Source organism: Lolium rigidum, chromosome 5 (genome assembly GCF_022539505.1).
Source record: "Lolium rigidum isolate FL_2022 chromosome 5, APGP_CSIRO_Lrig_0.1, whole genome shotgun sequence".
NCBI lineage: Eukaryota > Viridiplantae > Streptophyta > Magnoliopsida > Poales > Poaceae > Lolium > Lolium rigidum.
Genome location: NC_061512.1, coordinates 54,869,282 through 54,883,141, shown reverse-complemented (window position 1 = coordinate 54,883,141; position 13,860 = coordinate 54,869,282).

Sequence of the window (13,860 nt, the reverse complement as noted above, 5' to 3'; positions counted from 1 at the left end):
AATGAATTATGATCATCATGCATCTCTTGGCTCTTGGTAAAGATTATATCTATCTAGAATCTAAGGTTCGAAACTAGTATCCGGTGGAACAAGATCCACAAACTTTGCTTCAACGTATCTATGCAAATGCACACAGTGACATGAAGCTAAAAAGTTGTGAACTGTGCCAATGCCGGCATGGCAGAGATCCCTTGACATAGTGTACGCACTAATAGAAAACAGGCCTTTCGTTTGGGCCTTTAGTCCCGGCCGTGTCCTGGACTGGGATAATGGTAAGACACGTCGCACCGAAACCGTTCCATGGTGCGGTAAGCATTAATCCCGGTTTGTATGGGTCTTTAGTCCCGTCCGGTGACACGAGCCGGGACTAAAGCCCCTGCGCCTACTGGCACCCCCTTTAGTACCGGCTGGTGACACGAGCAGGGACTGAAGTCAAACTGTTCGGTTCCCGCGTGGAAACCGATCGTCGTCACCATTACTGAGACGCGTGGAATCGATCGTCGCACGCCGGCCGGCCACGAGAATTTGCATCGCTGGCGCCGGCGGCCGACCACGGGAATGGATCACCCCGTGGCAGGCCCGTTCACCTCCCTCACCTATATATGCATCTTCATATTTTCCATTTGCCACATATTCACATCCTCCATTGGCCATCTCTCTCAAAAAGCTCTCTCCCATCCCAGCCCCAATGGAGCAGCTTGCGTGCGCCCCGGCTCCTCGATCTCGGGTGTACTACCTCACGACCGAAGGGATGCACTTCAAGATCACAGTCACTCTCAGTTTATCAAGGGTGGAGAGGTGGATCCATGCCGTCAAGAAGCATTTTCTCGACGCCGCACCAATCAAGTGTGTGGGCTTGGACTGCGAGTTCACCAACACTCGCGAGGGTAGATATAATCAGCGCGCCGCCGTCCTTCAACTCTTGGTGGCGACCGAGAGTTTGGTCTTCCAAATTTGTTGGGCTGATGATGTGCCACAACTTCTCAAGGATTTCTTGCAGGATAAGACCATCAGATTCTGCGGCGCGGCTATCGGAAAAGATGTGGAAATGCTGAGTTCCTACGGGATTGATATTCCGTTTGCGTTCGACCTCCAAAAGATAATCCCGAACCCCACCAAAAATCTCATTCCGAGTCTATATGATCTGGCAAATTATACTATTGGGACAAAACTTGGGAAGAAGAAGAGGAAGAGGGATAAGAAGAGGAACAAGAACAAAGACGACGAGGAAGAAGAAGAAGAAGAACTGATTTTTGGATGGGGCAATGTTCAATTGAGCTATGAGCAAGTGCATTATGTCGCTCTAGACGCTCTCCTGGGTTTCGAGATGCCTAGGAGGTATTGGAGGCTATACTTGGCTATAACAACCAGGTTGATCGTCTCAATATTATTGATGATGAGTAGATGGTGGTGTGGTGTGTGGTGTGTGCCTTCTATATTTGTATGAACCTATGAATCGTCTCGATATATCGAATATTTCTATTGTTATTCAAATTCATTCAATAATGGATATATTATTTCATATTCAAATTTCTCACATTTTTCTAAAAATAATGGATATATTATTTGTCCAATTGCGATTTACAGATTTAAAGATATTAATTATGCCATATTCTATGAATAATGCATATATTATTTGATAGTAATAAAAATGAATAAAAACAAAAATTATTTCATATTAAAATTCCTCACATTTGTCTAATAATAATGGATATATTATTTTTCCAATTGAGATTTACAGGTTTAAAGATATTAATTATTTGGCCATATTATACGAATAATGCATATATTATTTGATAATAATAATAAAAATGAATAAAACAAAATTATTTTATATTAAAATTCCTCACATTTGTCTAATAATAATTGATATATTATTTTTCCAATTGAGATTTACAGGTTTAAAGATATTAATTATTTGGTCATATCATATGAATAATGCATATATTATTTAATATAATAATAAATTACTTTTATTACTTATTTTATTTTAATTGGAATTCAATATTATTATCTTATTCATTGTTGTTTACTTAAATAATTGTTTTTGGTTTTAAAAAATATAGAAATGTGACACAATGATATAAGAGTTAATAGGATTGATATGGTAGTATTTACAACAAGGTACATTCACATTCGCGGGAGCACACCGACCGAGATGTGACCAAATCTTAAATTTGACTAAAGATTAAGTGTAATTAGTGTTAAATATGGTCTAAGTGAGAGAGTAACGAGTCAAACAATTAGGAAAATGAAAAATGAAATTAGAAAAAAGAAAAACAATTTTGGAAAATGATATCTAGTCCCGGTTGGCATATGAGCCGGGACTAAATGTGCTCTAGCCCAAACGCTGTATCGCAGCCACGTGGAGGGACATTTATCCCGACTGTTAACCGGATCGAGACTAAGGGTTCGCCTTTAGTCCCGCCTGGCTGGTCCTGGTTAGCCAACCGAGACTAAAACCCCTCATCGACCGAGACAGAAGGGCCTGTCTCCACTAGTGACGTGACGTGACTTGCTGACCCGTGGGTCTGCCAGAAGTGGGGCCCACATGCCAGCTACACCACACCACAGTGTAGTATGTTATAGGACACATGTCTACGCCTAGATGGTAGAACAATGATGCATGATACTCCGGCAGATTGGATCTTGAAATTGACGAAGTCACCACAGGCGCCTCGTTGTCGACGGGAACATCGCCTCCTACTGAATAAATAAGCCGTCTTTATGAGACACACAGATGTCAAATCTGGAATTTAAACTTTGATGGACTGGGGATACAACCATCGTCCTAACCACCCAACCTCAAGTTTGTTCTCTGGCAAGACGTTTTCAAACACTATACACTGGAACATCTTAAGTCCGTGCATTCGCAATTCCTTGCTTTTCAAATACTATACATTGGACGTGAGATCAACTGCCATGCTCGGTGACAGCTAGTGCCATTTTGTCATGTCTCGGTTAAATCGGAGCATGCAAACGGCCAGTCTTGTTTTTCTTTTCTTTTGGGAGGGATAGGTGTGATTATAACCAGAGTGTGGAGATGATTTCCCCTCTCTGGTGAGCTTTGTGAAACGGCGTTTTTCTAGCGCACACGAATGGTGGCCTAGGGGCTGGTGACGCACACGTGGATCCGCGATCTTTGAGCTGGACTATCGATGTCGTCCATGGTCCAATATCTTGAGCTTTGGAACACAATTTCTGCAATCCAACTCTTTGACAAGGTGGTAGAATCTTTGGAGTTGATTTGGTGGAAAGTGTTAGAGATAGAGTTGTAATAGGTTTTGATTAGGAAACCTAGTTGCATACGATGTAAATAACACCGCCTTGTACTACTATATAAAGAACAGAACCAGGGCACGGAGATTATCCGAGTAGCCTGTATCTACCTGATCAATAAACAGTATCAATCTATCTTGTTTTACATGGTATCAAGCCGGCTCTTCCGCCGATAAACCCTAGCGAGACAAGCTCCGTCGCCGCCGTCGACCTTCTGTCGGACATGGCGTCTTCTTCGTCCAATACTGCGCAGATCAACCTTGGTCTGCCGCCGCGCGAGCTCCTCACGCGCGACAACTACCCGCTATGGCGCTCGCAAGTACTGCCCGCGATTCGCGGTGCTCAACTCCTCGGTCTCCTCGACGGAACCGACAGCGCCCCTCCGTCCCAGATCGTCGATGTCGAAGCTGACAAGACCACGGACACACCGGCAAAGATGAAGGCCAATCCCGACTACGCGGAGTGGCTCTCGCGTGACCAGATCGTCTTGGCCTACCTCTTTCAGTCGCTCTCCCGGGAGATCCTTCCCCATGTGCATCGACTTGAGACGTCTGCCGGTGTCTGGCGCGCCGTAGATGAGATGTTCGCCGCCCAGAGCGAGGCGAAAGTCACAAACCTCCTGATCGCCCTTGCCAGTACCAAGAAATTGCAGCCGACCACCTCTGAGTTCTTGTCCAAGATGCAGGGCCTCGCTGATGATCTGATCGCTGCTGGCCATCCCCTGCTTGACAAACAGCTAGTCTCATATATTTTGGCTGGTCTTGGCTCTGACTACAACGCTCTCGTGGCTGCCCTTGGCGTGGTGACCACGCCAATCTCTCTCGCCCAGCTGTACTCTCACATATATGCCTACGACCAGCGCCAACTCATGCTGCAAGGTCCGCCTGCTCCAGAATTTGAGACCTCTGCCAACGCTGCTTCCCGACAGTGGCGTTCCCGTGCTACTTCTGATGGCAACTACGGGCGCAACCGCGGTGACCGTGGTGATCGCGGTGACCGCCGTGACGAGCGCCGTGATGGGTGCCGTGATGATCGCTCGTTCTACCAGGGACGTGGTGGCGGTCGTGGCAATCAAGCTGGTGGCCGTGGCCGTGGGCGTGGCCGTCGCCGCACCACCCCGTGGGTTGATGCAACCTGCCAGATTTGCAACAAGGAGGGGCACTATGCCAAGGATTGCTGGTCCAGATACTCCAATGATGATGATTATGGTGACAAGGAGGTGCATGCCGTGTATGGTGTTGATACCAATTGGTACCAAGATTCTGGTGCTACACACCACATTACTGGAGAACTCAACAATCTGACGATGCGGGATGCGTACAAGGGGCATGACAAGGTTAACACCGCTAATGGGCAAGGTATGGGTATTTCACATATTGGTCACTCTATAATTCGTAGCCCTTCTAAAATTTTTGAACTCCGTAATGTTCTTCATGTTCCCAATGCATCCAAGAATTTGCTTTCCGTTCATCGCTTCACATACGATAACCATGTCTTCATAGAGTTTCACCCCTTTTTCTTTTTGATCAAGGATCAGGTCACCCGGAGAATCATTCATAGAGGGCGGTGTGTTGGCGGCCTTTATCCCTTGATTTCATCCTTGGCATCCTCAAGGTCCCTGAAGCATGCCTTCCTCGCCGCCAAGCCGTCCCAGTTCCAATGGCACAGTCGTTTAGGACATCCCTCTCTAGTTATTGTTAGGCAAATTATTAGCAAAAATAAACTTCCCTGTATTAGGGATGATAGCAGTACATCAGTTTGTGATCCGTGTCAACAGGCTAAGAGTCATCAGCTTCCCTATCCTATCTCCACCAGTGTTTCTACAGTTCCCCTACAATTAGTGTTTTCTGATGTGTGGGGTCCTGCACCTACCTCTGTTGGTCGTCATGATTATTATATAAGCTTCATTGATGATTATAGTAAATTTACCTGGATCTACTTACTTAAGAAAAAGTCTGATGCCTTTGATGCCTTTGTTAACTTTCAAAAACTAGTTGAACGCAAGTTTGACAGGAAAATTCTTACTGTGCAATCTGACTGGGGAGGTGAATATGTCAAATTAAATTCTCTTTTTCAAACACAAGGGATATCTCATCATGTCTCCTGTCCACATGCTCATCAACAAAACGGCTCTGCTGAACGTAAACATCGTCACATTGTTGAAGTTGGTCTTGCTCTTCTTGCACATGCTGGTATGCCATTGAAATTTTGGGATGAAGCGTTTCTTACAGCCACATATCTCATTAATATGCTTCCTACTCCTATCCTTAACAATGACACTCCTGTTCATCGTCTTCTTGGCACTCGTCCAAACTACTCCTCTCTTCGTGTTTTTGGCTGTGCATGTTGGCCTAATCTTCGCCCATACAACAAACGCAAACTTGCTTTCCGCTCCAAACAATGTGTCTTTCTTGGTTATAGCCCACGTCACAAAGGTGTTAAGTGTCTTGAAGTTGCCACTGGTCGAGTCTATATCTCTCGTGACGTTGTTTTTGATGAAGCTGTGTTTCCCTTTAAACATCTACATCCCAATGCTGGTGCTCTCCTTCGCCAACAAATTCTTCTTCTTGATCCTTCTCTTCAGAATTTTCATGAAGGGGACGAATTTTATAGTGATTCTAATATGCAAACTACCCGTACTACTAACCCGTTTGTCAGCCCTGTTCCTCAGGTTGTGCAAGGTGCAGGACAACAAAACATTGCAGCTGGCGAAAATTTCAGTCCAAATGCTGCTTCGAGCCGTTCTGGGGGCTCATTTTCGTTTTCAGGTGGAAACAGCAGAGGCGCGGCGTCCCAGACGGATTCTCTGGCTGGATCTCCCTCGGGATCGGCTCCGGATCACTTGGATCGCGCGCAGTCAGCGCAGTCTGGCGCGGCGTCAGGCGCACACGCGCGGGAGACTGACTCCCCGATCAGTGCGCGGTCCCCTCGATCCTCTGCGGGCGTGACGCCGCCTGGAGCCTCTACCTCCACGCCTTCGGCCACATCGTCGGCCACACCGGCGCAGTCGGATCCGCTGCACCATACCACTCCATCGACAGCAGCGTCAGGTGCGGCTGACAGCATCAGCGCAGCATCTGGATCCTCTCCACCGCGCAACTCTGCGGCTCCTCCTGTGCCCTCTCCGCCGCGTACACGCGCTTCTCGTGGAATTGTTAAACCGCGGGAATACAAAGACGGCACTGTCCGCTGGCTTCTGTCGTGCACCACTTCTGCAGAACCCAAGAACCTTTCCTCAGCATTGACTGATCCGAATTGGAAGGGAGCAATGGATGAAGAGTTTGGTGCCCTCATGCAAAATAAAACATGGAGATTGGTTCCACCACACCGAGGTAAAAATGTGATTGACTGTCGTTGGATATACAAAGTTAAGCGCAAGTCCGATGTGTCTATTGACAGATATAAAGCTCGTTTAGTGGCCAAAGGATTCAAGCAACGATATGGGATTGACTATGAGGATACCTTTAGTCCAGTTGTCAAAATTGCTACTGTTCGTCTTGTTTTGGCGCTTTCTGTTTCCAGAGGATGGAGCTTGCGACAGCTAGATGTAAAGAACGCGTTTCTTCATGGCGTTCTGGAAGAGGAGGTCTATATGAGACAACCACCTGGGTATGAAGATCCAACTCAACCAAACTATATTTGCAAACTTGATAAGGCGTTATATGGTCTCAAACAGGCTCCAAGAGCATGGTATTCTCGGTTGAGTTCTAAATTGATGACTATTGGTTTTGTTCCTTCCAAGTCAGATACTTCATTGTTCGTTTATCGGAGGTCCCATATCACCATCTATATGCTCATTTATGTGGATGATATTATTGTTGCTAGTTCATCTCAAGAAGCTACTGATGCTCTGCTGAAGGATTTAAGTCATGAGTTTGCCTTGAAGGATCTTGGCGATCTTCACTACTTCTTAGGCGTGGAAGTGAATAAGGTGGACAATGGTATTGTTCTTAGTCAAGCAAAGTATGCTCAGGACATCTTGACACGTGTTGGTATGGTCAATTGTACAGGAGTTGCTACTCCATTGTCTGCTTCGGAAAAACTTACTGCACATCAGGGTGACTTGTTGGGTCTTGAAGATAGTACCAACTACATGAGTATGGTGGGAGCTTTACCGTATCTTACTCTTACTCGTCCAGACATCTCATATGCAGTCAACAAAGTTTGTCAGTATTTACATGCTCCTACTACTGTACATTGGACTGCAGCCAAGCATATTCTGAGGTATGTCAAGCATACAAGGACGGTTGGACTCACTTTTCTGAAGTCATCCTCTACACTTGTCAGTGCCTTCTCCGATGCAGACTGGGCAGGATGTGTTGATGATCGTCGGTCCACGGGGGGATTTGCAGTATTCTTTGGACTGAACTTAATTTCTTGGAGTGCTAAAAAGCAAGATACAGTTTCTAGATCAAGTACAAAAGCGGAGTACAAATCTGTAGCAAATGCAACAGCTGAAGTCATCTGGGTACAATCTTTACTCTCAGAGTTGGGAGTTCGGTTGAGGCAACCACCTTGTTTGTGGTGTGATAATATGGGAGCTACATATCTATCAGCAAACCCAGTCTTCCATGCTAGAGCAAAGCACATTGAGATTGATTTTCATTTTGTGCGCGAACGGGTGATGAAGAAGCAACTAGAGGTCCGGTTCATTCCTTCCAAGGATCAAGTTGCAGACGGATTTACTAAGCCCTTGTCTGTTAGAGCTTTTGAAGAATTTAAGCATAATCTCAATTTGATAAAGTTGTGATTAAGGGAGGGTGTTAGAGATAGAGTTGTAATAGGTTTTGATTAGGAAACCTAGTTGCATACGATGTAAATAACACCGCCTTGTACTACTATATAAAGAACAGAACCAGGGCACGGAGATTATCCGAGTAGCCTGTATCTACCTGATCAATAAACAGTATCAATCTATCTTGTTTTACGGAAAGTAGTGGTGTTTTTGTGAGCAGTCTGCATTTCTATTGCCGGCTTTTGTTGGCCTTGTTGTTTTATTTGCTGTGGATATATGTACTTGGTTTTACTCATATCTATAATGAAACATTCCGGCGCGTTCCCCCAAAAAAGTACTATATATATGTTGTAATTTTCCAACAATTGCAAGATAAGAGAGCTGATATATTTTTTGTAAAAATGGACAATCATGAGACAAAATCACAAAAATAGGCACTGCACATGCAATTTAAACCACACTATTCGGTTATCTGCCAAATCTCATCACTGTTACAAAGGCATCCACATCAACAAATATAGGTGAGACAAGCATGGTGAAAATATTTAATTTACTTAAACTTCATGATGAGAAAATTCACATCACTGCGGTACAGTACGATTTGGATGCACTTCCTGGCAGCAGCCATCTGTCTTTTTCATGGAGAATGATTGATTGGTATTTCTTGCGTTGAAGTGTGCTTAAATATACTTGCTCCACACTTTCTTGGTACGCGAGGAACCATATATACTAGTGCACGCCAAAATATGCTTCAAGTATGCTTGCTCCCTGTGGGCACCACTTCTTGGAGCAAACTTTACGCACACGATTTGTTTTGGCGTATATCAAGCACGCACCGATCGTGCACCAAACATTGCATGCGCATCGATCTCGCCCGAGACCAGCATACACACACGGTAGGACAATGCACGGGATCCTCCTCCTCGCCGCCCATCTCCTCGCGGCATCGGCCAAGGCGGCCGGCGGTGCGTGCGGCGGGCGGGTCGTCATCAGCCACGCCGCAGCGGAGAGGACGAGGGCTAGCGCTCGCCTTCACACGGCGTCGACGACGCTGACAGGCCAGCTGGAGGACGAGGTGCCGCCGGAGCTGAGCTGGGATAGCCGCCTTGGGGCGAGCCACATCAGCCCCCTCCACGAGGACAGGCCGCAGTGCATAAACCAATGCGCTGCCAAAGGACCAGGGGATGGATATATCGCACCACGAGGGTGCAAGTACATTGACAAGTGCCGTACCGGCCCGACCTGACGGATCATGAACCCAGCGTACCAGCCTAGATGGATCGGCGACACCAACGAGTTCTGCATAAGGCTCCTTAGAGCAAGTTTAATAGTATAGCCAGCTGCTGGCTATAAGCCATGTGCCATGCCATTTGTAGCTAACATAGAGTCAACATGTACAATAGTGAGCTATAATCATGTACTACTTTATCAATGGATGATCCACATTTCACTCACACAAAATGCTTAGGAGCACGTGCTAGAGCTGGCTCTTGCATGAGAGCCCACTCATCTTCTCTCTCGTCCTCTCTCTCCTCCAACTAAGCATGAATATATTATTTTAACTCTTATAGCCAGCTGATTAGGACTTATTATACTTGCTCTTATAGTGGGTGTAGTATCTTGGGATGTATGATGTTATGGTAACATAGCTAGTTACCACATCTTTCTCTATTTTCATTTATTGCTATGCCATGTCACCAAAATACCTTGAAGTACATTGACAAGTTACTCCCACTATGAGCAGTCTAAGCTAGCTGAAGATGTGTTGCCGAGGCACCCGTGGCAAAACGGATTAACCACACCTGTGCATGTATTACAACGCAATTATACTCAACCCGGATGGAAAACATTGTTCGGAAATAATAGAATTATTATAAGCTCTTTAATTCACTGACGGCCGATCGATCAATGATTGATCGACCAGGCAACCGTACGTCGGTGTAGCACGGTCAAAACATTGTTCATGCACGCGGCGAGCGGGTGTGTCTATGTCTAAGTTGACTGAGATTTTCTTAAGTCTCGGTCAACTCAGAAAAGTGCAACTGCAGTTTAAAAAAAAGTGCAACTCGGTTCAGTTGCACATTTCTGGCAGAAAAGTGCAATTGCACTTTTTTAACAGAAAAATGCAACTCAAGCACTTTTTTGTAATTGACTTAGACTTAAGAAAATCTCAGTTGACTGAGACATAGCAAAACCGATGATCAATCGGTGTAGCCCGTGGAGCCTTTGTATCCTTCGGCAGCGTTTCGATCAATTCGATGGCGAGTTTGATTTTCCTCATTATTTTCTTTATCTTTGATCTGCTTTACAAAGGGATCTTCTCATATCTTCGTATCGGTTCAGCCTATTTGGCTTTATTTAGGGAAATGTTTATTTTAAACCTTGTATTCGTAGTGGTTTGGCGGTTTAAACACCAACCTCGAAATCCCTGTCGAACCATCAGCTCTCAAATCGGTGCAGGGAGCGCTGAGATAGGTTAGATTAGACCGTGATTTGATAGTTGAGAGTTCGAACGACATACATCACTAGTATTTTTATCGTCTATGTGCTCACCATGGTTCTCATCATTATCAAATTCATCGTACACAATCTGAATAAATTATGATAGGAGGAACCATATATTATTTGATGATGCTGGTAATCTAAATGAAAAATAATGCACCAAGAAATATAGTAATGTGGCTCACGTCAAACTCGTCTTCGCTCCAGCTGGCTTCGTGCTGCAAATTCTGCTCCATTGACATGTGATCGGAATCATCGCCGACGTACTCGTTTTGTTCCTCAGTCGTACCAGACATAGAGTTCTCCATCTTCTCTAGTATTGGCCCATAATAATTAAAATCAACAATATTGCGTCCTCTTGACTATACTAGTAGTTGAAGTCATGGGTCCGTAAAATTACCTCAAATTAGAATTGGAAAGAAGCCGTCGCGGTTTATATAGAAACCCTAGCGAGGAAGATGCCGAGCCGGTGGCGCGCCTTTCCACGGTCGTCGATCTGCGGGGGCTTCAGGTCGGCGGCGTTGAGATGCGCAAAGCGATGAGGCTCTGAGCAGATCCGAGCGCCGATGGACGGGCCGGCAACCAACGTCGGCGTTTTACCCAGCGGCGGCGTGAAACAGCGGCCTCGGATCTTTAGCTCCGATGAAAAACAATGCATGCACGGACATGGGAGCTAATCACGGTGATTAGTTTAGCACGTGGGACCCACGTGGGGTCATGCTGTATAGATACGTACCTACTGGGTTTGGATATGGATTTCGGCCGGCAGCAGAAAAAAAAATCAGAACCAACATACCCCTTCGGCGACGAGTTGCGAGTTTGGAGCACACCTCTCTTGTACGTAGAAAACTTAGCGGATAAATTACAGCAATAGAAAGTGATGGACAGGGACGACAAAATAAAATGTCTTGATTCAACGCGTGTGAATGCAAATCCTGAATAGAAGCCTACAATAAGTAGAAACATGTATTTTGTGGCATGCAGAGCATAATAATTAAAATACAACACCGGCAAACATATGCTAAATGACAGGTTCAAAATTGTGCTCCCCCAAGTTTTGGTTGGCGACCCCCTGCACCACTTCAGTTCTTGGAGCAAACTCTGTAGTATACACATACGGTAGCACAATGCACGGGAACTGGCCAGCCGGCGTGATCCTCCTCTTCTTCGTCGCCCTTCTCCTCGCGGCGTCCGCCTCTGCAGCCGTCGGCGCGTACGGCGGACGGTCCTTCATCACCCTCGCCACGGCGAAGGGGCCGAGGGCAGGCGCTCGTCTACATACGGATACTGCGTCGGCGACGCTGACGATGCGGTTTGAGGACGAGGTGGCGCCGGAGCTGAGCTGGGCAGCCAGCGACCTGGGGGCAGTAGGCGGCCAGCGACGCGTTTACAACAGCCTCGAAAAGGGCAACCCGGCCGTGTGCCCGTCGACGCCGTGCGCAGCCAAACCAGGAAAGCCCTACACCCCCTCCCCACGGCCGTGCTATAAGGATCTCTACCGATGCTGATAGATCCCATCGATATCTCACTAATAATTGATGCTTGAGCTTCCACGCATCTGTGTGTTGTGTTTCACAACGATTCACGATACATCCTTTTTGGCCTAATGTCTAGTTGACCATACCACTTTACTTAATTTGAGGATCCTTAATTTAAAGCTCAAATCTAGTGAGTGTGGCAAGATGTGTTCGAATGCTATACATTGGAGCATCGATCTTAAGTTCGTGCATTCACAATTCCTTGCTTTTCAAATACTATACATTGGACGTGCGATCAACTGCCATGCTCGATGACGGCTAGTGCTAGTTTTCATGTCTCGGTTTAATCGGAGCATGCAAATGGGCAATGGTGATACATATAGAGCAATAATGCTATACTTACGGAACAAATTGTTACGGAATTAATTTACGCGCTGATGTGTCAATCCGGTTGCTGCTGCGTGAAAATTTGGTGGACCCAAAGTGCACTCGTTCAGTCCAATCATGTTGCTGCACAATGAGTCCGTAAGCAAATTCCGTATGAGTTGTCCGTACGTCTAGCATTGTTGCATATAGAGTGTGGAGATAATTGCCCATCTCCTGCATACATTTTTGGACCGGCGTTTCTAGCGCATGCGAATGGTGGCCTAGGGGCCCGTGACACACAGGATCCGCGATCTTTCAGATGGGCTATCGATGTTGGCCATGGTCCAATATCTTGAGCTTTGGAACACAATTTCTGCAATACAACTCTTGACAAGGTGGGTGACTCTTTTGAGTTGATTTGGACCGCCTCCAAGTGATTCATGGTGAAGTCCGCTTATATGGTCTTCTTTGAAGGGCGTACCTTATGGCTGTGGTATGATCCAATTTGGAAATGTAAATCTCCCCTCAAATTCAAACTCTTTGCTTAGAAAGTGGCGTGGACATGTGGTGGATGGGCGATCAACGGCTCCATTATGGTCTAAGGACTGATGACTCTTGCACTTTCTGCTTGCAAGAATCCGAGACAATTAACCCCTCCTCATTTGGTACTCATTTTCTTGGGTCATTTGGTTTGAAGTCCTAAGTGGATTGGGCCGCCCCTTCTTTGACTCCTTCATCGTTGGACTACCTCCTCCAATGGTGGCCTCGTGTGATTGACTCCTGGATGGCCAACCTGAAGCTCCAAGTGCGCTCTCTCTTCCTTCTGGTGCTTGGGTCTATATGGATATAGAGCGGAACGACATGATTTGCATGAACAAGCGGAAGACGGAAATGCTTGTGCTGGATGCCATTGTAGAGGCCGGAGGCTGATAGGTGGAAAGTAGTGGGGTTTTTGTGAGCAGTCCGCATTTCTACTGCTGGCTCTGTTGGCCCAATTGTTGTATTTGTTGTGGATGTTTGTACTTGGTTCTTCTCCTATCTACAGTGAAATGGCCGTGCATTCTGGCACGTTCCCCAAAAAAGTACTATATATGTTGTAATTTTCCCACAATTGAAAGCTAAGAGAGCTGCTATATTTTCTTTTTTATAAAATTGTACAATCATGGGACATAAATAGGCACTGCACATGAGATTTAAACCACACGAGTCGGTTATCAGCCAAATCTCACCAGTGTGACAAATGAATCCACATCAACAAATATAAGTGAGACATCCTTGGTGAAAAATTAATATGCAATTTACTTAAACTTCATGATGTGAAAATTTGCTTCGCTGTGATACAGTACGATTGTGATGCACTTGGAGTATCTTTTTCATGGGGAATGATTGGTTGGGTTTCTTGCGTTCAAGTATGCTAAAATATGGTAAGCGAGGGACCGCTGCACCACTTCTTGGAGCAAACTGTACGCACACGATTTGGTTCGGTGTGCACTAGTATAT